The 23,013-nt window shown below is 38.0% G+C and overlaps 1 protein-coding gene across 4 annotated transcripts in view; it reads right to left on the bottom strand.

Annotated features, from left to right (window-relative positions):
• plekha6 (pleckstrin homology domain containing, family A member 6) overlaps positions 1 to 22,729 on the bottom strand; it is an 87,112-nt gene extending 64,383 nt beyond the window's left edge. Inside the window, exons 1-2 of one of the 4 annotated variants that reach the window (XM_046874703.1) lie at positions 21,369 to 21,601; positions 1,869 to 1,953 (exon numbers count right to left, since the gene is read on the bottom strand). The gene's annotated coding sequence lies outside the window, so the exon portion shown is untranslated. Of the gene's footprint in view, positions 1 to 1,868; positions 1,954 to 13,755; positions 13,793 to 21,368; positions 21,602 to 22,594 lie in introns of those variants that run through there. The other 3 variants (XM_046874708.1, XM_046874704.1, XM_046874711.1) reach the window with 3 other exon arrangements.
• Between the last annotated feature and the right edge of the window lie 284 nt (positions 22,730 to 23,013).

Below are 23,013 nucleotides of genomic sequence, written 5' to 3'. Positions count from 1 at the left end.
GTCCCTGATTTTGTGTGGAGCTTTGCATGTTCTTCACATTGTCCATTTTCTCCAAGTGTTCTGGCTTCCTCCCACCTCTCAAAAAAGGTGATATGATTCTAGAGGGTAATTTTCTCAAATGCTTCTTTATGCCCATCACTTTTATCCAGAGGCCTGTGATAGCTCAATACATGGTGATAAACAGCCAGGTCACAGCATAAAAAAAAAAAAAATAGCTACCTTGGATTATGTGTAAGAGTTAACAATCTGAAGCCTGGTTGGACCGTGAAAGTGTTTAATGGTTGACAATTTTCTCGTGCCACAAAATTCCTGGCCAATAAAAAAAAAAATGTGAATTTACTGAGGCTGCAATGACAGAATTGTTAGTCTCATAACCTGGAAATCTTAAATCCAGTCCTCAAAGGTGCACTTGGAAACCTGGTGCAAATATCTCATTGACAAAATGAGTCACCAGAAAGGAAATTATTAATGTCCCTGTGGGCAAAACATGATGTCTATACGATGATTTGTCTTTCTGTAATAACAACAAAATTACCAGCTGGATTGCAGGGAATTTTATCCTGGTCTTTCCCCAAGGTAAGCAGTAAGAGCAACTAGCCGGGGGGTTATTAACAGAGAAACAGCAGTGTCTCAAGTCTTAATAAAAACAGTCCACTTGGTAGTGCACTTAGATGTTTGGATCGTACTATATGATAAAAACACATCTAATATATAATAAATACACTCTGCAGTAGGACCATTAGCTTCTCTGGAGCTGCATTTATTATTACTGTGGAGGTTTCTTTCACGAAGAACACGAGAAGGTGCCTATGGACATCATGCCTATAGCACATTACAGCTCACAGGCATTTACCATCATGTTCCAGCAACAGCACTGCTTATATTCTTTTGAAGTAATGAAGTAGAGGTCTGTCATTTGCTGTACCGCTCCTACTTTCTTCCTCTTTCAATGGCTAATAACCATCTGCCCACTACCAATTAGCATCCTATCATTTTGAGCAAACTAAATATAACAAACACAAGCAGCTCTAAATGTGACACCCCTTATCATGATTTAGAGATCCACAAAAATAAGATTATGAGTGTGTATAATTGCAGAAAAAAAACCCATTGTTTTGTGCTAATTACAGGTTTAAAAGCAGGCTGCGGGGAATGATACAGCACTGCTGATTTTGGCAAACTCTCCATGAATGGTTGTTCTCAGCATCAGAGCATCTTCATTACAAGTCTGTACACCTGGCTGCCCTGCTTGGGGTTGTATGACTCAAATAAATCATCTGCATCACGCAGTAGACCTGTGATGAGCTGTGTGATTCAACTGTTCAGACCCAACATAAGAGATAACAGCAGATACCGTAGTTCTCTCAGTTCTAGAGCTAAAGAGACACCTTCTGTTTTTACAAGATGCTTCTTAGGTGATATCATTTGCTCAAGCCAATCCAGGCTTTGAGACACCCCAAGGCAGTCTGTGGTTTAGCGTTTTTGTTCTGCTCCTGCCCCCGACATACCTGAGTTATGCAGTCAGTGTGTGTCCCTAAAGCCTCTGACTACCTGGTCCAGGTGATTTTCAGGCAAAAATAGAAGCAAATTTGGAGCAAATATCAGAATTGTGAAACTGTATTATTCTAAAAACGCTCAGGCTGTGACAGTGAAGCAAACTGCAAAGCGAATCGATAATTTACTATGGAGTTTTACTGATGGAATGAAAACAAATCTCTGTCTAGACCTCCCACAAAATTCAAACACTGTGCATGAGAAGAAACAGAATAAAGTGTTCCATGAATAAAAGCAACTAGTACTAGTTAGTAACGAAATGTACTTGGCCTTTATCTTTCTTTCCTTCTAAAAGCCAAAGAAAGATCTCCTACCTTTAAGAAAGTCCTTCAGTGCACTCACGATGTAGTTTCTTGTCTGTCTCCCTCTCTTCCTGCATGAGAATATGGTGTAGCTTGACTAAAGGAGGTGGGAGTGGAGGTAAGGGAGAGAGAGAGAGAGAGAGAGAGAGAGAGAGAGAGAGCGAGAGAGAGAGAGAGAGAGAGAGAGAGAGAGAGAGAGAAGAAAAAGAGAGAATGGGTAAGCAAGCAGAAGAATCGAAAGCAGAGAAGGAGAAACATGAAACCACCAATGGCCCTCAAACAATCAATCCCCCCCCCTTTTCCTCTCTCTTTCCCGCTATTTTTCTCCTTCGAGTCTCCAGACTGGGGACAGTCAGATTTGTTTCAGTCTGGATTTAGAGCAAAACTAGGAAATTTGATGAGTGGGAAACATGTAGCCGCAAAGACTACGAGTAAAAATATGGCCCGTGAAATTAGTTTCCTTTTTTAAAATGCACAGGAAATTACAAGCAGGGCTGTGGTGCTTTTTATTATTCCAACCTCAAGTTCATCCAAAACAAGCATACAAAAACTACCAATGCTGACTAATGGAGAGAGAGAGAGAGAGAGAGAGAGAGAGAGAGAGAGAGAGAGAGAAAGCTGAACACAGGTGGATGGAAACAAGTGTTGCTTAAGTCCATGGGAATGTTGTTTGTTTGTCATGGCACAATAAGTGACAGTTACACCACAGTTCACTCTGTAGTATTTTCTTTTTTTTTTTTCTCTGTTTGCATGCCATGACATGAATTTGCGATAAACACAGGGGTTAAGTTAAAACAAAATGCTACACACACCCAGGTTGTTTTCTATGAATGTGAGAGGTCAAAATATTACTGATATGTTTACAAAATCAGCCTGGTCATGTGATGCTAATGGATGATAAAAAATGCTTGGCTTTATATTAAGATCAAAACAAACACTCACAAAAATAGAGTACACCCCTCACAACCATTTTAGTATCTTCTCAAGGAACAATGCTATTGAAATGACACTTGAATATATTTTAGAGTAGTCAATGTGCAGCTTGTCTAGCAGTAGAGATTTACTGTCCTCTGAAAATAACTCAACATACAGCCATTATTGGCAACATAGCTGGCAAAAAAAAGTGAGTACACCCTGAGCAATAACAGCTGTACATTGTGTAACCATGTAACCAAGCCACATGTCCCATGTTCATGTTTTTGTCTGCTTGACAGGACCATACAGATTTGTGTATCTTGTATTAGAGCAGTTAAAATGTGGTGCTTTGTGTACAATTTTCTCATACTGACCACTGGATGTTCAACATGGCACCTCATTGCAAAGAACTCTGGAGGATTTAAGAATTAGAATTGTTACTCTACACAAAGAGTACAGTGGCCAGGGTCATACAGAGGTTTTTTTAAGATGGGTGCATGAGTGCTGCAGCATTGCTTTAGAGGTTGCAGAAGCAGAAGGTCCACTTGTCAGTGCTCAGATCATACACAGATCAAACTGTCCAAGAGCATGAATTACTGGAACTATGTCCTGTGGTCTGATAAGACTAAGATAAACTTTTTTGGCTCAGATAATATCGAGCATGTGTGGTGATGGACCCTGGCGAGGAGTACCAAGAAAACTGTGTCTTGCCCACAGTCAAACAAGGTGGTGGTAGCGTCATGCTCTGGGGCTGCATGAGTGCTCAATGAGTTCATTGAGGAAAACATGGATTCCAACATGTACTGACATTCTGAAGAAGAGCATGACGCCCTCCCTTCAGAAAATGGGCCGAACGGCAGTTTTCCAACATAATAACGACCCCCAAACACACAAGATGACAACTACATTGAGAGGGTGAAGGTGAAGTTGAAGGAGTGGCCTAGTATGTCACCAGACCTGAACCCTATTGAGCACCTGTGGGGCATCCCTTAAGAGAAAGGTGGAGAAGCGCCATGTGTCTAACATCCAGCAACTCCGTGATGTCATTATAAAGGAGTGGAAGAGGATCCCAGCAACAACCTGTGCAGCTCTGGTGAATTCCATGCTCAGGAGGATTAAAGCAGTGTTAGATAACAATGGTGCTCACACTGAATACTGACACTTTAAACACCGTTTGGACATGTTTACTTAGTGTGTACTCAATTGTGTTGACAGCTATTTTGACAATAATAATTTTAGAGAACAGTAAATATGTACTGCTATACAAACTGCCTATTGACTTCTCTATAATTTCTTTATTAAAATAGTTTAATTTCAATAGTATTTTACCTTGAGAAGAAATACTAAAATGGTTGCTGAAATGTGAGGGATGTACTAACTTTTGTGAGATACTGTACTGTACAATGCACAAATATTAAAAAGGATTTATCAAAATGGACAGTTATTTCTGGAGGCATGCATGTAATTAGTGGTAAATACTGAAAAGGCTCTGAGGAACTTTATTAGTTTATTATCACACATCCACAGCCTGAACCACCTGAGGCCAGGCTTCTGCGTTTGTTTACATGTCTAGGCTTTCATGAGTCAAAGGTTAAGTGTTGTCAGGCCACCTAGTACCAACTTTGGGCCACTGCAGGAAGCAAAACACATCCACAATGCAACCATACAGATGTGCAGATCTACTCCAAAAAGAACTTGTGGCTTTGGCTTGCAGGAAAACATCTAAAAGTGTAAAACACACATGCTGATTTCTTGTATCACGTTTATACAAATTGATACAAATTCATGAGACCAGGTTTTTTTTCCAATTGAATTTACTACTTGTTTAATACTGTTAATACATGATCATAACAATATACATTAAGCTGGCCAGCTTTGAAAAGATTCATTATGGGTTTAAACCTGGGGCTAAAAAAAATCCTTGAATAACTTGAGTAATTTGAAAATCGAATTATTTGCCTCGATCCTTCGTTTACTCCATTTAACTATACACAGTAATTTTTATTTATATATTTGTATTACCATTTTGATCTAATATGGCAAATAAATGCACTAAATGGGTTGCATTTTTACAGATATTCTTGTGTTTCTAAAAAGGAAACAAATGACTTGTTCATTTTAAGAGACCCGTCTTATTTCCTCTTGTATAATTAATATTGCTCTTTAAAAAGAAAAGGTGCTGTTTATCCGAATAATCGGTAGAATACTTAATCACTTAAATAATCAACAGCTTCAGCCTAAGTTAAAACACTTATAAAACACAGATGTGAAAGAACTAGTGCAACTTTTTCTGTATTTGCAAAAGGTATATGCTCATTTGTCTTTTTACTCTGCCCTTCCACACTCTCTGCTACCTGACTCTGGGGGAGCAGACCCTCAAATATGAACACAAAGACGTCTTTCTTTAGCCAGCAGGCGTTCGGGTCTGCAGTGTTGATATAATGCTACAGCTACGGAGATACACGCCGCAGGGAAAAGGAGAGTGACAGACAGACAGACGAACAGACAGAAAGTAGTGCTGGCAGATAACTTGTGAGGGGAAAACAGTTTAAAGCAACATATGCTGCAATAAAAATAAAAAAAAACGCATGAAAAATAAGCTCCTACAGCATAAACATCATAAACTAGCAGTAACCAGTACAAACCTGTCTCGATCAGCATAAACTTTAGAACTGAAAAAAGTATAATCTGTTTTAGGCAGAGAGAAAAAGATGGAGTGAGAGAGTCATCAAGACACAGACAAAATTTGTGGAGACATAAGTCGAGATAAAATGAGAATATAATACTTAGGGAAAAGAGAAAGCCAAAGAGTGAGAGAGAAAGAAACTGGTGGAAAAAGATACAGAAACAATAAAAAAGAAAGAGAGATAAACAGACAGAGAAATAAAGAAAGACAGGCAAACAGAGTGTCATGCCATCATCTAATGTCGCTCCACAAAGACTATTTGACGAGTAAACTGACCAGCTAAACTGTTCACTGATTATTATCCAGAAACATGAGAACTCACTGTACTACGCTTGAACACAAACAGCACCCAAAAACTAATCAGTTTCCAGCGTCTCAAAGCAAACATGGCCCCTGGCATTTCAATATACCAAAACTGTGGTCTGGCAAGCAAATGAAGAGTAATAACAGTTATGTAGCTACTACAAAATCAACACAAGTGCAAAATGTACGTGATTATTCCTAAGGGCTCAAACAGAGACTTGACATGGCAACGAGTGGCAGCCTTAAAGGATTTGAACTGTCCCATATGCTGCGTTAAGCTTAAGAAGAAGTCAGATTCCTTTCTGGTTGTTTAAATAACAACCCCGGACCGCAGTGATAGCCTTGGTGCAAACAGGGTCACTCGGGGGAAGGGGGTATTTAAGGTAAAGCAACGGGTGGATGTCTGGGAGGCTACTGAACCTGAGCACTGGATTCCACTTAATCTGCTGATTAGACAAACTCACATTCTGTTTGTCTGGAAGGTACACGACACTGTATATACATATGAAATATAAAACTGTTACTTGGTAGATGTGGAGGTACCAAAACATGAACACTGTTAAATCTATATTTATAGACTGTTATACAGTAAACATAAAATCTTAAAATGAAAAAAATAATAATAATTCTTTATTTAGCGACAGCAATTTCTCTGGTCCTCATTTTCAATCGCTAATTTTATTTTATTATATATATTTTTTTACATGCTTGATTTCAAGTTGATGGTCTACACCACAAAAAAAAAGTGCTTTAAATAAATCAGATAAAGGTTAGTCACGTCTGAGGTATGGCTGAATGCTTCACACTGCTTTTATTCTTAGTGATGCTGTCACAGCCGAAACTGCAAATGGTCAGAATATTTGTTCTTCAGTGCTTTAACATGGCATTTGCACAGCTAAAACTGTATTTTGTAAAAAGACTGCTGTTATGGCACAGCCTTTTGTATACTTTTTCTGTGACAAACGGAAAAACGGTATGTGTGGGAAGGCAGGGATTTTTCACCTTGTGTAAAGTGGGTGCTCTAAAGCCAACATTGAGATGCTAACCTGCACTCGACTGTAGAGGAGTACTCGCCTCCCACACGGCTGCTAGCGCTTAAAGAAAAACCTGAAGTGAATGGATTCCTGCTTGGCAGAGACAGAGGATTTTGTCACAAAAGTGAGGCTGTATTTGATTGGCTCTGCAAGTCGCTAACGCAGTGGAACGCCAAGGCCACTGTTCGTAGCCCACTCTTTTAAGAGTATCACAAAAAAATGCTGTTTAAAGAAAAGACACAGGATTCTATCAGGTGAATTTTCTTAGGTCAAAACCGTGATCTAACAAGATTTCAAAAAATCTAAATTCTGTTTAAAAAAAAGATTTTATAATTTATCTTGACATGTCAGCATGCAGACCATAAAGAACAAGTGTACAGTATATAATGCTTCAGTTTCCACTGATTGTAATACATGGAAATTATCTAGCAACCAAATAATGATTCTAGGAACTAAACCTTATTTAAATTTACAGCCAACTATTATTCACTTCATGCTCTTATCTGAAGGGAGCAAAGCTGCTTGATGCGTGGTGCAGTAGCAGGAAATAAACAGTCGATGTGACACATGACAGAACAGCACTTCAGCAGTGCAGAACTCAGACACAAGTTATTAAAGCATGAACCATCTCTGCTTATCAGTTACATACATCCCGATATTAAATCAAAGGCTTTTTTTTTTTTTTTAATTTGTACAAGTTAACGTTGGCATGAAGAGCATAATATAGCTTGTTCTTATCCTGCCAATTTGGTCACCTGACAATTCACACTCACCTCTACAATATCGTATAACAGCCAATAACAGGGTCAGGTGAAAACTGACACGCTTACTTAAAAACGTGAAGCCAGTCAACCACGTGATCATGTTTCAAATGGCATTGTAATACACAGGGTCTCTGCCCTCTTCCAAATGCATGACCTCACAGCTGCCTATGATTGGCTGGAAAACACTCGCACCCTCAGAGCAGGATCGATTCCAAACTCACTAATCTCCTAAATCTAAAATCTCTTCTTCTAAATTCAGCCTTATTTCTGCCAATATGCAGATGAGCTTTCTAACAGTTAAGTGGGGGAGTAAGATTATTTTTATATCTCCTTCAGCCTGCCCACCCTCTTTCCTGTTCATGTGCAGAAAATCTCCATATGCAGGATCTGCAGTGGGCCATGGAGCAGAGTGTCAATTACAATATTGACTTCTGTATGATTATACATACAATGTACAAATTACATATTGAAATTGAATACATATTTTTAATATGTGTATAATTCTATACACATATTGTGTCTTACATACATCTGCACTACTATGTTATTTATGTGTATCTGTACATACCTTATTGTACATCCTGCATTTTACATTCATATATCTATCTATCTATCTATCTATCTATCTATCTATCTATCTATCTATCTATCTATCTATCTATCTATCTATCTATCTATCTATCTATCTATCTATCTATCTATCTATCTAATAATTAATATTATCGGACCCATCCAAACACAATCATCCCAGACCGAGTTTTAATTTACCTGCTGTGTAATATATTTTCCCTTTACTTTGTCCCTTACTTTAGTTAAGTTACATTAGTAAAACATTTTTAACATGTTCCACAGATCTTGCAGGGTTTGCTTAGTTTACTACTGAACCTTTATTGCATTATACACTGATGTGGGGGAAAAAAGAAGAAAAAAAAATCTGAGTACACAGAATGCTCATATGTAAGTCTAGAAAAGAACGCCCTGCCCTGCCCTATAACTCACCAGTTTTTAAAAAAGGAGTTGGAGCAAGTCGACTGTTGACCGACACCAGATAAACAAAAGTTTTGCACTGGAACTGACACAATGATAAAAGCGTCTTCATTTATTGCTAGCAACCCATTTTCTATAATGGTTTCTAAAGACATGAGCTCAGGAAACCTTTCTCATGGCCTCTGGGAAAGACAGTGGTAAATCAACAGTACTTAGGAATCACTAAGTGCCTGAGAGATGAAATACAGAGAAACACAGGCTCTGTGCTAAACGCGTGGTAACTGAGCAGATAAATAGGTTTCCTAGTGACAACACGTCAACGCCTGTTAAAAGGAAGAAGTGAAGGCCATCAAAATCAAGTCAGAAGAATAACTTTCTGTAGCTCAAAAAGAAAAGAAAGGAAGGACAGAGGATTTGTGTAGTAAACCAGCTGCTGAGGCTTAATGGCTCATTTTTATTTGAAGGCAGGTTGTAGATATTTTACTTCTCATAAGAGTAAACCTAGAGAGGAAATTAGTACCCACATAAGAGGGTAATATCTCTTGATGACTAATGCTTGGCAAATGATTGCTGCAATTGTTTCCTCACTCCCCAGACAATATCCCATGTACACAATAAATTTATGGGATATTTCCGCTTTACAAATCCACTTCATTAATCCTTATGTTGTACTGCTTTTTAACCTGCTATAAGTTGCTGGGCAGAGTCGAAATGTTAGAGACTGCTTCATCTGCAAAGACTAAGCATGGCATCAAAAGTAGGGCAGAGCTAATGAGGGTCAGTCTTCAGTGATATAGGAGAATATGCACAGCTGCCTAAAACGCCATCTAGGGGAGGTGCCATTTTACTACACTTTTAATTGGTTCTCAAAACTGAACTCAACATAAAACCAGTTCCCTCAAAACCCTAATAGGAAACCTTCCTCTACAGCTACCAGTAGATCACTTACATATGTATACAGGGGTTCAGGAATGTGATGTTTCACCACTATATGACTTTAGAGTGAAATTTACTGGTGTTGGACCTATGATAATCACAAATGTTGAGCTATTTTATGAGTTGCTCAGTAGCTCCTGGTTCCATAATTTCAAATCACTGTATAAGACTGTTGGAAGGACGTTACTCATCACACATTCCAGTGCTCATGAAATGAGCTCTCACTCGCCAGTGTTCTGTATTGCTTAAAGATTTATAATCACACTCTTGATGTCACCCAAATGAGGATGGGTTCCCCTTTTGAGTCTGGTTCCTCTCAAGGTTTCTTCCTCATAACATTTAAAGGAGTTTTTCCTTGCCACAGTCGCCATGGCTGCTCATCAGGGATAAATACACAAAATTCACCTTAACTGTTAAATTCTGTAAAGCTGCTTTGAGACAATGTCTGTTGTGAAAAGCGCTATAGAAATTAACTTATAATTATATAATTATATATAATTATATATAATGACCTTCATTTATCAAATTGAATACCAAAAAGATAATTTTTAAATGCAGGTACAGGAAATGCATTTTTATCCTACGAGACTAGTGAATAACTTTAAACATTACATTAATGACCTCATTAGACCTTGCATCATTGGTCACTGTTGATTTAATTTCACTGTAACAATAAAATAAGTGACTGTGCATCGTAAAATTCAACATTCTATTACACATCCATATAATGATCTACAATCATACAACAACTAATAACTAGGGTAAGTGGAGACTAACATGTGACAAAACATCTTTTCCCACATGCTGCATAAGCTTACAGACACTTGATAATGGTGACTAGCGTCAGTGAGACTGACAGATGACATGGCAGCACAATCATACAGTAAGGAGAGACCTAATATTCCATGCCATCTTAGTGAATTGATGTGACTGTTTATAAGCTAGTATAAAGTTGGCTGCAATGGGTTGCAGAAGGAGAAACGTAGTGCACTTGGTATATGCAGTGTATATACTGTATATGTTGCACTGAACAAAGTGCATTTCTTCTTAGGGCACTGCAGTAATAAATCTTGGTACGGTTGAACATTTACACCCACTGCAATCAAGCTGATACCTACTCAGACAAAAAAACAACCTAAAACAAAAGAGAGAAATCTCCTAATAAAGACATCAAACAATAACTACTAAAACCATACAAAACTAAGAATTGACAATTCCAAGCTGCAATCTGAGTATGTTTATATGCCAGTATCTCAGAGGGGACAAGTCCTCAGTGACAGAGAGCGAGAGAGAGAGAGAGAGAGAGAGAGAGAGAGCGAGAGCGAGAGCAAGAGAGAATTCCTTCATGAAAGATGAACAGTGTTCTACCACCCAATGGGCGAAGGTTATAAATTCTCTCCATGACTCCTTCAGTAATAATAAAATAATATAAGACCCTCATAAGCTGTGAAGGTGGGAGCAAATAATTTTACCACGACAGCCGAAGATTTCACTGTCCTCTGTTGTTGATTCACTATTATTTCCCAAGTGCAAAAGTGATATTTTTGGTTTATTTGCTTTTCAGTTTTGTTTGACACTGTACATAAACAAACAAATAAAAAACTGCGGTGAGGGAAAAGAATGTTAACAAATCTTACTAAGTGCATGGATATTTTATACTTTCTCACTGTAATGCTGGAGTTCACTTGAAGCCAGACACTTTTAGACTGTTTTGCTGTTTTGATCAGTCTCAGGACAGATGCTGTGTGTGTTGCAGCGTACCAAAACATGCAGGGAAAACACGGTTCTATATGAATGGAGTAAACACTGCATAAATAAAACCCTCAGCGCTCACATTTCATGCCAGATCCTTCATTATGAAAGCCCTAAAATACTTGAAAAAGCATCAGGCAGTAAGCCATGCAACCTTCATTAGCTTCTTTTGTTATCCCCTGAAAACAAGCTTATCTTGCTTTTCAAGCACAGCCTCAACTGTCCACATCCTGTTTTGCTAATCACACTTTTTAATCAGAAGAATATAAATGTAAATACTTTGTATACTGAAGATGAAATGAGCTACCAGAAATAGGGCATCCATTTAATCTGATTAGTCAGCATGTGTTGTCTGTGATGATTAGACCCCTACTGCTCATCATTGAAGGATGCATCATAATTGACCTCCGAGGAGCAAATCTAGCACGCACACACACACACACACACACACACACACACACACACACACACACACACAAACACACACACTATCTGTATCACTTACAGCTGAGTTTGCTGTGAGGAATGTCTTCATGTTCAATCCAGTTAAAGTGCTGAACACCTTGCAATCTTTTTAATTAAACAGATCTTTTAAGGGCTGTGGTCACGATCACTGATCGATAGCCCAGAGCAAATCTAAAACGTGACATGTCAATAACATCTACAGCAACGTGAAATAAACATCAAGTGCTTTTTAGTTTCACTCAAAAAGCTCTTTTCAGGGTTTAAAAAATGCATCAATTCTTTTATTGAATGTCAACACAAACCAAACAAATCCTTAATCTCTAATCTATTTACAGCCAATGCATAATAAATACATACTCTACTGGTCACCTTTATGTCTTCCAAATCTAATGTCATTTCATTTTATTATTAGTAGCAATCTCCTCAAAAGTCTTCTAAATATTACAGTCAAGAATAAAAAGAAAGCGCAATAAATAAATAAATAAATAAATACATGCCAAGTGTCCTGAACAATGGCTTCATGAAGCCAAAGCACAACAAAAGCACTGAGCCACTATAAGGGTCTTTGTGTGGAGGAGGGTCTCTAAGGAGGGCAGGTGCCTCCAAACAGAGTCATTATCTGTCTTTGCTGAGTCTGAGCACTAAAGACCTCCCCCACCCATCTATAATCCATCCATCCATCACTTTAGCTCCACTCCTACTGTCTGAATGAACAGCAAAGACTCTGCTACATTATTGAAAATCAAGTCGTATCTTCAACATAACTGGCTGCACTGTATGCCTGCACATTTTACACAGTGCATTTGATAGTAGTACAGTGCAGATATATATATACACACACACACATATATAAGCATACATACACACACACTACATTTTTTTATACAGAATTTTTTTATACAGAGTGCATTTTATATATAATGCACTCTGTATAAAAAATTACAGAAAATGATCAAAACAAAATGGCTAGTGATATGCAAATGTAATATTTTGCCATGTGCCATGCCTTATCATGAACCGTAATTAATGTTATCCCAATCTACAGCTGGTATTAGAGTTCATTAAAACTATACAAAAACAAACAATAAATAGTAAAAATAAATACATAAATAAACAATAACCATAAAAAAAACATACTAATGATAAATATGTAAATGTATATAGTAATGATAAAAAGGGTAATAATGAGCATCTTACTGTTGGTTTATAAGTAAAGACCATCATTACCAATAAACCCGTATAACTGGATGCATTTGTGGCCATTATTATTACTCCTTCTACCACTGATTCTGAATGCTTACTCCATAAACAAAACTGGTCTTACAGAGAACTTTCTGTGATTCGAAACTGCTTTATAGCTATTCAAAATGGGTGCAGCAGCCTATGGATCAGATTAGTATGTAATGAATGAAACAAGACAGACCACACTAAACATTATTTTCCTATAACAACATGTCTAGTAGTGTTTAATGTCTTCTATTAAAGCAATCAGCCAATCAGTAAAATAATGAATGAATAAAAAATTAATTTTTATTCATTTGAAGTTCTATTAATGTTGTGAAACATTAAAAAAAATCGCTTACATACAATTTCAGCTTTTTTTCCATGAAATTCATCTGGCAGAAGTAAATGCAGAAAATATATCCCCTTGCTCAACGTTTCAGAATATCAATGATTATACACTTAAATTATTAAGCTGAGATTTGATATGTGAAGTTCACCATAAATCCCTGTGTACATGTTATTGTTGTAAAAACCTACAGAATTAAACAAACAAATTAACATAGACCTGGGGGTTGCAGTTGTGCTACTGAGTTTATATGATGGAAAAATTAAATCAACACTTTCTGACCAATCAGAATCAAGAACTCAGCCGTGCCAAATTATAATGCATATGTAGATTATTTGTATTATAATATGTATTATAAAGCATATGTAGAGTATATGTTAAGTCCAAACGAAAAATAAAAAATTGGAAAATGTTTGGAAATTGGAAAAGAAAAAAAAGAAAAAAGGAAAAATGAAGAAAACAATTTTGTTCATTCTGAGCTACTCACTGTGAATCAGTTATGAATAACTCCAAGAGACTTGTTTCAGCGATGACTCACAACATCCAGTCAGAAAAACACTTCCCACACAGACATACACACCCTGTGGCTAAGAAGAATGAACAATCTATTATCAGCGGAGAAAACAGATGCAGTTTCACTTGGAGATGAAAGTTAGCTGTTGGCATTAACGCGCCAAAGTCAGCATAATACCGCACGTGAATGCTAAATGAGTGAGTGAGCATCAACGATGAGGTCACTTCATTGCTAAATGGCTAAATAAGTGCAAGGTTTTCATCAGCAGAGTTCTCAATGGAAGATGTAAACACACTCAGCCATGCATACTCTTTGACCTAGCTTCTGGACTCCAAGAAAGGCAACATTCCTGTGTCAGAGAAGCAGAAGAAATTTAGGCTTCAGGCATGTGCACACATCATCCTGTATTATGTTATATATAAATATGTAAAACTGTAGATTTTTGCTGTAACTCTTATTAAATCATCCTTCAATTTAAGGGGTGAAGTTTATTACATTTATATTATTATTATTATTATTATTATTATTATTATTATTATTACTACGATTAGTAGTATCATTATTATTATTATTATTATTATTACTACTACAATTAGTAGTATCATTATTATTATTATTATTATTATTATTATTATTTCTAAAATGCGTAATGGAGTATGTGCATTAATGGAAATCTATATTCAGTATTCCTCTTTGTAAAACAAAACACTCCCTTCCACCCAGAATAGATCAAATACTGGACAAAGCAACAAGCTATAACCAACGTGCCAAAGATTTTACTATAAAAAGCAGCAGTGTCTGATGACTCAAAGAAATATGTACTTGAGCACATAGCCAATATTTTCATAACACCAATAGAACTGAATGACTGAAAAAAATATATACAAACACATTCTGGGGAAATGCACCAATTGGCCAGGCAGAGGGACCGAGCTGGGAAAGATGTGCTGCAAGTTAGAGCAATGAAGGATGGAGATGGAAATGTGTTGACTAGTGAGGAGAGTGTGTTGAGAAGGTGGAGGGAGTATTTTGAGCAGCTGATGAATGAGGAAAATGAGAGAGAGAAAATTGGATAATGAGGAGATGGTGAAGCAGGAAGTAAATAGGATTAGCAAGGAGGAAGTAAAAGCAGCGATTAAGAGGATGAAAAGTGAAAAGTCGGTTCGACCAGATGACATACTGGTATAAGCATTAAGATGTTCAGGAGAATAAGAATAAGGGAGATGTGCAGACCTACAGTTATGGGAAAGAGTAGTGGAAGAGCAAACTGAGAGAAAAGGTGACAATCTGTGAGCAACAGTATGGTTTCATGCCGAGGAAGACCACCACAGACGCATTATTTGTTTTTGATAATGTTGATGGAGAAGTATAGAGAAGGTCAGAAGGAGTTGCATTGTGTGTTTGTGGATTTAGTGAAAGCGTACGACAGAGTGCCAAGAGAGGAGCTGTGGTACTGTATGAGAAAGTCAGGTGTGTCAGAGAAGTATGTGAGGGTGGTGCAGGACATATATGAGGACAGTGTGACAGCAGTAAAGTGTGCAGTAGGAACAACAGACAGCATCAAAGATCGGCTATGAGCCTGTTTGTGTTTGCAGTGGTGATGGACTGGTTGACGGACGAGGTCAGACAGGAGTCTCCGTGGACCATGATGTTTGCAGATGAGCAGGTGAAGAAGAGCCTGGAGAGGTGGAGGTACGCACTGGAAAGAAGGGGAATAAAAGTCAGTAGGGATAAGACTGAGTACATGTGTGTGAATGAGAGGGAGGGCAGTAGAGTGGTGTGGTTGCAGGGAAAAGAGGTGGAGAAGGTGGAGGAGTTCAGGTACATGGGGTCAACAGTGCAAAGTAATGGAGAGTGTGTTAGAGAGATGAAGAAAAGAGTGCAGGCAGGGTGGAGTGGGTGGAGAAGAGTGGCAGGAGTGATTTGTGATAGAAGGGTATCTGCAAGAGTGAAAGGGAAAGTTTATAGGACTGTGGTGAGACCTGCAATGTTGTATTGATTAGAGACAGTGGCATTGAGTAAAAGACAGGAGGTGGAGCTGGAGGTAGCAGAGCTGAAGATGTTAAGGTTTTCGTTGGGAGTGACGAGGATGGACAGAATTAAAAATAAGTTTATTAGAGGAACAGCACATGTAGGACATTTTGGAGACAAGGTGAAAGAGGTGCGATTGAGATGGTTTGGACTTTTGCAGAGGAGGTATATGGGGTACATAGGAAGAAGAATGCTGAGGATGGAGCCACCAGAAAGGAGGAAAAGAGAAAGACCAAGGAGGAGGTTTATGGATGTGGTGAGGAAAGACATGCAGGTATATAAGAGGCAGATGTAGAGGACAGGGGGTATGGACACGGGTGATCGGCTGTGGCGACCCCTAATTGAAGAAGCCAAAAGAAGAAGATGATTCTGGGGAAAGGCAAACTAACTGCTAAGAAGGGCTGTACTTTATTTTGGTGTAACACCAGCCTATAACATGCATGTGCAGTCTTATAAACCTGTTCTATGTCATACTTTTTGCGTATGTTTGCAATGTGAAAAGCTATAAGCAGTCAGGTTGTTGCTTTTTTTTTTATGCCTTAATCCCTTTTTTCCTCATCTCCTGCCTAGTCCTGGTAAGGGGTTACAGAGGCACTAGGGAGTATAGCCAGGGTCAGTCATTTGTTCTCATGCTGATGCGGCTCTTTCCCAGGCACTTTATATTGCTCTGCTAACTTAAAATAGTCTGCTTTTTCAATGCAATTTCACCATAATCTCTACTGATCATGAGTCTAGGGATCAGACTGATTTGAAAGCAACAACAAAATCCACTATTAAACCTCTAAATAGTAATTCAAAAGGCTTTCAAATTATCTTGTATTTTTCTTGGCCACATGATGCACGCCAGAGTCTTGATTTCTGGCATTTCTGCAGCTAGTACAGACAGGAAGAGCTTCAGGGGAAAAAATTCTAATCTGCACATTAACGGCAGCCGTGAATAATTTGATGCTTATAAACCAAGCCATCCATATATAACCTTAGGGAAACCATAGAAAAGGGGAGTTTATATGACTGATCCAAATAATTTCTTTAAAACCCATCAAGTTCTGGGTTTAAATGACCATGTATATAAATAATATAAGAAATGAAGATGAAAAAAAGAAGAAGAAGAAAGAAAGAAAAAGAAGAAGAAAACAGCCAGCCCAATGATATAAATCCATAGATGAAGTCAAATGAGCATATAAATAATCTGAGTTTCTCAGGTTGTCCAGGAAAGAAATCCTTACTGCCTGGTGTTCTCCACATTTCTCTACACCTGGAACCCAGCCAATCAGTTGCATCTATGAAATGCTCTAAAACATAGGGTAAGAAAAAGAGTAGGCGTAGTGGGAGACTTCCATAACCAGATAGTAAAGCACAAGTCTCTATGGAATAAATGAGAGAATACATATGCAGACAGTCAACAGTAAGAGAACAAGAGGTGACCTGTGTTTACGTTTAAAGACTGAAATTTGTGGTGGAGGTCTTTGGTTAAGTGGAAAAAAGCAGGGTGTGCTTTTGAGTCAGATTGTGTTTCAGGCTGTTCTTCTGGCATTGCGGAGAAACAACTGAAAGAACCAAATTGGTGTGAAAATGGGGTGGGGTGGAATTGACTTCCTTATGATTAGTTCATGATCATAGTAGCTCTTAGGGGTTTTGTTTTATGAGGAAAGTAGGAAGTGGGCAGTCTAGTCATTCTAGATGACACAGTAACAGTGTAGTCTTTGAAGTATTAAGAGATGTTCTTTTGAAATGTAGTATCTTCCTGACTTAGCATAAAAAAGATGCCCTGTTATGGTTTAGGCAATGACTTTAAGCAATGAATAATTTGCAAAGAAGGCATGGCAGCTTAGATTTTTTAATCCATTTTCCGAAACCTGATAAGGAAACAAAAGAAAAGGGTATAGAGAGACACAGCTGTGCAGAAGCATCAACGAGGAAGAATTCTACATTAAAAACCTTCCTAATTAGTCCTCAGGGAGAGATACATGGATGCCCATGAGTCAAAATCTCATACACACACCCAGGTTTGCCAGGCAGCCCATAGGGAGTGGAACTGAGCTAAACAGGGCCATTCACATGCTAATGAAGGCAAAGTCCATGTGCTTACAATTCTAGTGGCCTGAAATTAATAATTAATATGGACACGGTATATCCAGTGATATTGCAGAGCATCTAAACTGGTTAATACATTAGAGGTGTGATAGGTCCTTCTCTGTAAATAATGTAGAATAAATGTTGAATTGACATTTGTTACCTTATACTGGCATAAATCCTACAAGGACAGTTGTTGAACTATGTGAACTTTCATCACTTTGCATTATTTTGGTATCTGTATTATGATTAGCCAACTGAGAGCATAAATAATAAATGTGTAAATTTAGCTGTGAATCCTAAACAAAAATATTTAATAAATAATTTATGGCGGATCGTTCTGGTGCCACTTTGTTAAACAATGGAGTCTTTAGTGTCAGTGCTTCCATCTCAATGTACTTTTCACTGTGCGGATTTTGTGTGGTTATAAGCAAATGGCACAGTCAAACAGTTGTTCTTCTGCAAGAGAATAATCAATGGTTCGCTGTCTTCAGCCTGCTTCGCTGAGCAAGCAAGCTTTTAGTCTGCACCATAAAAACCAGCAGGACCTCTCAGGATACAGTTAAGTGTGATTTGGTTGCAGATTGCCTTAAATATTAATGAGCCTGTCAGAAATCATTTCCCACTTGAATTACCAGCCACAGTGGGTGATGCCAGGGATCTTATGCCAAACTGCTGTTGCTGGCAAGTAAACACCAATCATGGATACACTCAAACTGCTCTATGGCTCCTAGTGATTGATATGGAAACAGAAGAAAAAAATGATATAAAGTGAGGAGTCCAGGTGAGCCAGCAGGTAGCAGGTCTCTCCTAGTGGGATGGATGCAACACAAGCAAATGAGAGCAGCGGTAGAGGCAAAGGGTTAAACCACCATATGAGCTGATCTGTGGTAGACTTGGCACATCTGCACTCCAAACAACCCTGCCTTCCTTCACATGATGTTATTTTTAGTTTCAGTGTTTGTTAAGGAAAATACATATTCAGGCATGCTGTACATGAATAAAAATAAATAATGAAAAGATAACAAAACCAGAGCAACTGTCAGGAGTCTGGGACATGGTGCAACAAAGGACATCAGGGAAAAGTAATATGACCTCAACCATCCCCTCCCCTCATCACTACCTCTTTTCATGCCCCCCCTCCTCCCTTGACACACTCCCCAGTTCCCCTTCATTCTCTTCCTTTGTCCTTCCATCAGAGACCATGTCCCTAGGCACCACTGCGAAGTTAATTTGATGGGTCTGTTTGGTTTAGGTGCGCAGTGTACCCTTTAAACTCTACGTCTCTGTGCCCAGTTTCATCCATCGCCTGCTAAAAGATGTCTCAAGCTGTAACTGGAGTTGAGCTTATTTTGTAAAGTGCTAAGTTTAATACATTCTTAATTACACTTGTGATGAAAAGTCACAGCATGCTGTCACGGTTGAATTGGCAGCGCTAGAGCCAAAACCAGAGGCAGAATTCTGCTTATTATTTTTTTTACACAATGGGTTATAGGACTTTAATAAACAAACTTATAATATATCACAAATCATAAAAGTCAGAAATAATACACATATTATGCCACATAGGACAAATTTGTTATTCATAAGTTCCTGAGAGACAAAAGAAAAAAATCGTACTGACTTTGGTATACAGATATTTTTTAAACATAATGATTCTAATGTCTGCTGGTTGTTTTTAATCTCACTGTCTTGAGACACTTCCACTTAAACCTGAGACATTAATGCTTAAGCTTCCCAGTGATCTAATGATTTTATAATTCATCTACAAGCATTAGCTCAAGGTACCAAACAAACCTCCCCTTATTTCTTCAAGCATTTTAAGGTTTACATAATACAAATAATTAATCTGACATCACACGTTATCTTCTAAGGAAAACAAAGAGTGCAATGTGACTCGAATGGGAAAAGCACTTTAGCAGAGAGTTTTATTGAGTTGAACAAAATGCAAATATGCTGGGTGTAAAAATATAGTGCAGGATATTTTGCCTGGGTTCTGCTGAGGGATCCTTCCAGCTAGATATTAAATTACTGAACCTTAATAACGTTCAGGGTTGTGTTACACTGTAACACATTATGTGCTCTGCTTCTGTTTTTGTCTTTCACAATGTACTATTGCCATGGAGACTTAATAGTCATTCCTGTACATGCAGTTTGTATGCATATTAATTTACTTTTGAGCAGATTTTATTGTAACAATAAAGGAGGCCTGGATGCAAGAACAGCAAGAACAGGACATGTATGAAAGTGTGAGTTGCAAGGTGTTTAGACAATCAAGGATCCAATCATTTACAAAAAAATACTCCCAGTCTGCTACAAACACCTATCACGCACCAAGATAAACAATGCCTTTATATATATATATATATATATATATATATATATATATATATATATATATATATATATATATATATATATATATAATATAGTCTAATGTAGTGATAGTCACACTATTGTGCCCAATAAGGGATTAAGACGACAGCTCACTTACAGACCATGCACCACAAAAAAAATATAGCCAGGGAAGACAGTACAGACAAGATATTGCGAAGTACAGACAATGCTAAAGAGACAGTGTGCATCCTTTTCATTGTCTAAAGCTTCCATACACACTTAAGAAAAACCATGGTGTATTTTTATCGTTTCCAGTTAGGAGGTTTATACAGCCTTGAATTTGTAAAACAATTTTCATCCCAGTCTAAGCATTACACCACATTCCTCTGTGCAGACTGTCTACATCATCAACACTAGCATGCTATAGAACACGACAGGGTTAGAAAACACTGCAGTCTCCCAAAATCCACGACACAAACAAACATAACCGACAAAGAGGAAAAGAGAAAAAAGAAACAGACAAAAAAAAAATTAAGAAAAGGGTGACAGGTGGTGACTCTCTGGGGTTCAGCAGAGGACATATTTTTTGCCACGGCAGATGAAATGAGCAGCGAAATGAACACCACTCTATTTTGAACCTTTTCATTACTAAAGGATATAGTTTCACACATGTATTTTGTATTACGCATGGTAACAACTGTGTGCAATAATAATCATTTATTCCTCTGAACCCATCAAACAGCTGTCTCTGTGAATGGAGAGGGAATGAGCGTACGGATGTAAAAACAGGATCAGTGTGTTGACCACATGGAGGATCCAGCATGACCATTTCAGAGCAGCTTATCCCCCACCACACACAAACAAACACACACACACCATATCTTGTATTGATATCATTGTAGGGTGTTTTCATTGATGTCTGTTGCTCTATCAAAATAATGCTATGCCTATGGATCTTTTTTCCTGCACTCTTTCCACTCCAGGTCAAATGTCCATACAATGTCAATATCGTCCAGTACTATCCTCGTGAGTACATTTGGTCCCCGGAAAGAGCCAAATACATGTGTCACACAATAAATTATCATGTTTAATACCCAAGCACAAAATCACATGAGCACCACTGACAGCCATTAATACATACTCACCAGCCACCTGCTCCAAGCTCTCCTCGACGTCTCTGATTACCAGTGTCCAATATGTCCACAATATATCAGCCTCGTACAGCAAAAGAGATGGGAGTCTTGTGTAGACCGTGTATAAGATGGTCAGTGAAGAAATAAGTAGAAAGCTAAGCTTAAAAAAAAGCAACAGCCATTTATTAGGCAGCTACAACAGAGTCAGTGCTGGTGAGAGTGAAGCTTTGGGATGCTGTACAACAACACGCATCTTCCCCTTGGAAAAGAGATGAGAGGAGGGAGGGGCACACACACACACACACACACGAATGGAAGGAAGGAAGGAAGGAGGGGTTGAGTGAGGGAGCATGTTCGCTGCAAATCCTGAGAAGTCACATGACCCTGTCTGAGCTTTCCATTAGGAGAGAGGTAGAGAAGGAGACACAGCAAGGGATCCCAGTGCTAATGAGTGCAGTGTGCAGTGGGTGGTATTATTATAGCTGCAGTTCCATGTTGGGTTGCAGAATTTTCATTTTCAAAATATATGGGAATTAACATGGAATTAATGGGGGAAAAACAGTGAATTGACAAAATTTCAGGTTGCTCTATAACAGGAAAATTGAATGTCGTTGGAAAATATAGGGGTGGATTTGTCCTCATGTATGACAGTCTGCTAGAGGGGGAGGTTTGAACACCTAGTCACTGTATTTTCTAATAACATACTACTGGTTTATACATAATATTCTGTGCAGAAGGAGATACAGGAGATACACACACACCAGAAGCAGTTGTTCAGGGTCAGCTTTACTACCATCACCCTACTGAACTCTACACTACACTATTAGGACTTTGATGGCTCATTAAAGCTTTACTGATTTACTGCCAGTAAACATCATGCAGTTCTGCTCCACCCTGTACACTCTTTATCATCTGTGGATAATTTTTATACAAACATTTCTGAGGTATTGAACATAAATAAATAAATAAATAAATAAATAAATAAATAAAACCAATTGTTGGTTCGGTAGGTTGGTTAATGGTTTTCATTTATATAACTCTATAGTTATACTAGCCTCCCTAAAATTGCTAAAGACCTAATTACAAAATATATTTCTAGCTCAAAGCTAGATAATATCGTTAGTGAACTTGGCTAATAGTCTTTATATGGTATATAATAATAATAATAATAATAATAATAATAATAATAATAATAATAATAAATTGAATGAATTATGTAGTGTGGTGTATAACCTTACCCTGCATGCTAGCAGTTCACTGGTACAGTGTGTGTGTGTGTGTGTGTGTGTGTGTGAGAGAGAGTGTGTTAGTTAGCAGTCACCATGTGCAATAATCTGCTAGAGTAACAGCTAATAGCGGTGATATAAGACTGGTTAGCCGCCTAGGCTACTGATAGCCCGCAGCAGGTAAAACAACCGTCTTGTTCTAAGCCGCACGCGACCTAGAAGTTACTAGAACAAGCTCGTGAACCTGGTGCATCGTTTGCGAATGAATCGACTCTTTGTCATTGATATATTTTCAGTGATGGCAAGGAGTCGACTCGCAAATGTGAAGATGAGGAGCTGCATCTGTCAAATGTATCAGTCAAAACTCATCAAATTAATAATCTCATTCATGTTTAAACTATTAAACACATACAATTTAGCCATCGAATCAA

The sequence above is a fragment of the Silurus meridionalis genome, chromosome 19 (assembly GCF_014805685.1).
Source record: "Silurus meridionalis isolate SWU-2019-XX chromosome 19, ASM1480568v1, whole genome shotgun sequence".
Classification (NCBI taxonomy): Eukaryota; Metazoa; Chordata; class Actinopteri; order Siluriformes; family Siluridae; genus Silurus; species Silurus meridionalis.
The sequence above is the reverse complement of the archived record's forward strand: the minus strand, read 5'-3'. Positions and strand labels throughout refer to the sequence as shown.